This window comes from Hydra vulgaris, chromosome 09 (genome assembly GCF_038396675.1).
Source record: "Hydra vulgaris chromosome 09, alternate assembly HydraT2T_AEP".
Lineage (NCBI taxonomy): Eukaryota > Metazoa > Cnidaria > Hydrozoa > Anthoathecata > Hydridae > Hydra > Hydra vulgaris.
Genome location: NC_088928.1, coordinates 16852501 through 16857500, shown reverse-complemented (window position 1 = coordinate 16857500; position 5000 = coordinate 16852501).

Here is a 5000-nt window from a genome sequence, read left to right as displayed (position 1 = left end):
ATATATATATATTGTATATATATATATATATATATATATATATATATATATATATATATATATATATATATATATATATGTACATATATTATATATATATATATATATATATATATATATATATTTATATATATATATATATATATATATATATATATATATATAAAATGTATGTATATATTCACATCTAGAACACATAATTACAACGAGAAAGGATTGTCTTGAGTTTCAGAGAATCGTCTTCTAAATTCAAGAAGTGTATTATTAAAGATGAAAGAAAAGATATATATTTATATATACAATATGTGAGTCTAGATCATTACAATGCATAGCAGTGAACCATGTGCAATGAAGGTGATGTCCACCTTGAGCTAAGGAGTTTGGAAAGAACAACTTATTTTTGTCAAAATCCAATCCCATCGTATGAAATTTTAAGAGAAGAGTTTGAAAATTTCACCTCAGATTAAGCCCTATGAGAGGGGGATGCAGTTGGTGCTCGCACCAGGACCCATAAGATTTTAGATGTCCATGAAAATTATAAAATATCAATTGCCAAATATCAGTGACTTAGTACTACCAATTTTTAGTAAACAATTTTTGATCGTTCAAAACCTTTAAATGTTCTAAAGATATTCAGAACATATTTTTTAATTGATGGGATGGGAACCCCTATTGATTCTGTGGAGCCCCCACAGATCTTACTATATAGGGGCCCCGCCCTACATATGACTTACTACTACATGAGGGAGGCCCCTAAAAAAAATTTGCACTATTACATTTTTATTCTCTTAAGGGTCCTGTCTACGCTTACCGATATTGGAATTTTATATTAGGCCTTTCTTAGGAGGCATATATACATATGCTTATATACAGTCACTTGATGGTTTATTATGTTTTATATGGCCGCAATTTAGCAGAGATTATAAAATGTATCCATTACAATTACAAGGCCAGATCCATAGTAAGGAGGGGGTGATGGGTGATCCTTATATGTTTTGAGTTTTGTTTTTTATAAATCTTTGTATTTAACACAGTATGTTATTAGAAAACTAAAGTTTTTTGTTGTTTTTTTTGTTTTTAATTATTCCTCTCCAAGGCCCGAGGGGGTCACTACAGTCGAGGAGGCTACTCGTTTTGTTTTTTTTAATTTCTGTGTAGTTATCGTGGTACAACCCTCTCTGAACCCTTAAACTCCGAAATACAAACCTTGATGAGCAAGGCCGCTGCGCGGAGAAACTAAGTTGAGCGCGGTACTTCCAGGGACGTGGTGGGAGTCAAACTCAGATGCTCTCGCTTACCAAGCAAGCGCTCTTACCACTACAACATTAGCCAAGTAAATTAGGAATGCTGTTTGAAAGTGGCATTAAACTTTAATAACATTGTGAAGTGAAAATATTAAAATATGGGCTTGCTTGCTTACAAATCATTAAAACTAAAAATCGACCCCCTCCCCCTCCCTAATAGGTTGTCTGGATTCACTTAATTATAAAATCTCCCTTCCCGCCCCTCCACCCCTTACTTTATGGTCTTCATCTGCCATTGATTGCAATTTTTTTTTTCACTGAAAATTCATATATAAGATTAAGCAGAATAATAAAAAAGATGTTTAAATTATGTAATTCAATTTTTATAATAATAAATTTGTGCGTGTGTGTGTGTGGTTGATGCATGTGAAGCTTTTTATGCGTGATTTTTTCTAATTATATATATATATATATATATATATATATATATATATATATATATATATATATATATATATATATATTATAATATAATAATCCTAAATAATCCTCAAATTATCTTATTGTAAATAAAAAAAATAGAGTACTTATTAAAATTTAGGGCCAATGCATCGGTATCGGCCAAAAGTAAGCATCGGTGCAGTCCTACTTTAACAATTTTCTTCCGCGCTTGCTTTTGATTTTATACGGAAAGCAATTAATCTATATTTGTAAGCGCCACGCTAAATACTTATGCATATTGTCTTCCTTGTATTAAAAATACTCTATTTCAAATGCCCGTGCGAAGGAAAATGATTTTAAGGTATGTTTTACATCAGGTCATCATCAGAGGACGAAAAAAATTTCAGAACAATATTATCAGTAGGAAAAATGCTTAATAAAAAATTGCATTTATAGAAAAGGATTTGAAGGAAATTTCCATCTATCTTGGTATTTTTCTTACCCTGCTATTACCTTTGGCTGAAGACGAGAGATCCTTTACCAAGCTAGCTCTGACAAATAAAGAGCTACAATAGGACAGGCTTGTTTTAACGACTGTCTCATCCTTTCAATCGAAACAGATCTGGAGAAGAATAGAATAGAATAGAAGATAGGTACGATATTGTTAGTTCCAACTTTGCTGCTAAGAAAGCTCGTAAAATCTTGGTATAATGTCAACAAAAATAACCAGAACATTATTTGTTGAAATTCGTTATAATAAATATATTTAATTATGTTTTATTTGATAAAGTCGTTTAATTATCTAAGTAATTAAATGTTCATTACTTATTAATATTTATTAGTATCAAAAGTATGCACATTTTAATAAATAAATTTCAATGATACTTTGGAGCAAGCTTTGAAAGTGTATTGAAATGCTTTTTTCGAAAGTGATTAAGACATTCAAAAGTTAATTTAACATATGTTGCTATATAATAAATTAATGTTTGCAACTGATTGCATGAGCAACATGTCGTCAGCTGAGAACCAAGAGGCCATGTGTCCATATTTTGAGTTTTATCTGTTTATTCTCAATAAATTATCATCATTCAATGGGGCCTGTGTCTACCAAAAAATCTATTCAAAAAATTAGACCATTTAGGAAATATTTGAACATTTAGCCAGACTTTCTGGCAGAATGTGTTTACAAATTAAAGTTTATAACTCAATTTTCTTGGAAACACAAAAAATGGAGATACGGCCTCTTGGTTCTCAGCTGACGATGTATTCAGATAGATAAAGATGTAAATTTTGCAAGTCTTGCCATCCGACAAAGAACCATTACGAAGTAATTTTCTCATTAAAAATATTTTTACCTAATACTTGCAAACAGCATTTGGCAAATTATTAAAAAGATTATCGTAAATAATATTTGTTATTGACCAATTAAAATTAAAATAAATTGCTGAAAAAGTATAAAAATATGATAGAATCATTTTGTTGTATAACACTCTCAATAATGGAAGGCTTATTAAATGTTAAAAACATAGATCTGGGTGATAACATTATCCAACACGAAATTGAAGATAAACATATTAAACTAGACGAAGAAATCTATATGAATTTGAAAAATTATATTTCAAATAAAGTATATCCACCTGGTTACGATAAAGCACAAAAAAGACGACTGCGGCAAAAGGCTATTTCTTTTTTGATTGTAAAAGATTTTCTTTATCACAAGAGTAAGGGTGCACATAGCAAATTAGGAAGAGTTATTGTTGATGAAGATGAAAAAAAATATATAATAAAGTCTTTGCACGATAGAATTATCGGCGGATGTCACTTCGGTCAAACCGCAACAATAGCTGAAGTAACCGATCGGTATTGGTGGCCTTGTATAGCAGCAAACGTCCAAGATTTTATACGTACGTGTGCGCCTTGTCAAGTTATAAATCCTGTTAACAAACCAGGTTCTTCATCATTGCATCCTATTAAAGTGACGCACATTTTCCATAGATGGGGTATTTACCTTGTTGGTCCTCTTAAAGAGATAAAAAAAAGGAAAAAAGTATATTTGTGTAGCTACTGAATATCTTACAAAATGGGTGGAAGTGAAAGCTATTCGAGAAAAAAAATGCTATTAGTGTTCATGCATTTTTGATGAAACTTGTATTCAGATTTGGTGCATCTGACGTAATTTTACACGACCAAGGTAAGGAATTCAACAACCAGCTTGTCGACGATCTCTGTGAACAAATGAAAATAACAGTTGCCATGACATCTGCATACCATCCTCAGACTAATGGATATAAACATATATATATATATATATATATATATATATATATATATATATATATATATATATATATATATATATATATATATATATATATATATATATATATATAAATATATATATATATATAATGTTTCATAAATTAATTATTTGATTATTTTTAACTTTAAACAAATTTACTCAACATAACCGTTAGCGACGTTTCTTCAAGTATATATTAACTTACGTTAGTTCTTTTAAGTAATTGTACAGAAAGAAAAAAGGTTTCTATTTTTAAGATGGCTTTTTGTATAACTAATTTTTATTTTATTGTATTTTCAGACTGACGGAGCAATTTAATCAAACCTTGGTAAGACATTTGCTCAAGCTAATAAACAAAGAAAGTGACGATTGGAACTTATTTATTGATCCAGTTGTTTTTGCTTACCGCATTAGTATTCAAGCATCTGTAAAGTATTCGCCTTTCCAACTAATGTATGGAGTAAAAGCTCGTCTTCCAATAGATTTTGAAAAAGATGAATGCAAGGCTTCTGTCAATGAAAGCGAAGGCATACTTCAATGCATAATTAACCTAGGACAATCCCTACAAAATACACGAGAACAAGCAAAGGAAAATATTGAAAAAGCACAAGCGCAACAAAAGGTTAAGTACGATTTAAAGCATCCAGCTTCAACCTATAAAATCGGGCAAATGGTACTTAAATACAACCGTCGTCGTGACACACGAATGGGTGACAAGCTTTCTGCGCGTTTTACAGGTCTTTTTAAAATCATAGACGAGTTAGGAAAAGGCGTTTACAGACTTCAACTTGGAGAAAAAATTATGAAACAAGTTGTTAATGCTAGCAACTTAAAACTTTGGTTTCCACCTACATTAATTACTTAACCAACTTCTAATGTTGCATTGAAAGATGTTCATTTGAATCAAGCGATAACAGAAATTTTAGATTCAGAAGATTTACCTCCACCAGTTGCATGGTGGATACAGGAACTAGATCTAAAACAAGAAAATAAAGAAATTTTGGAATCTAATGAAT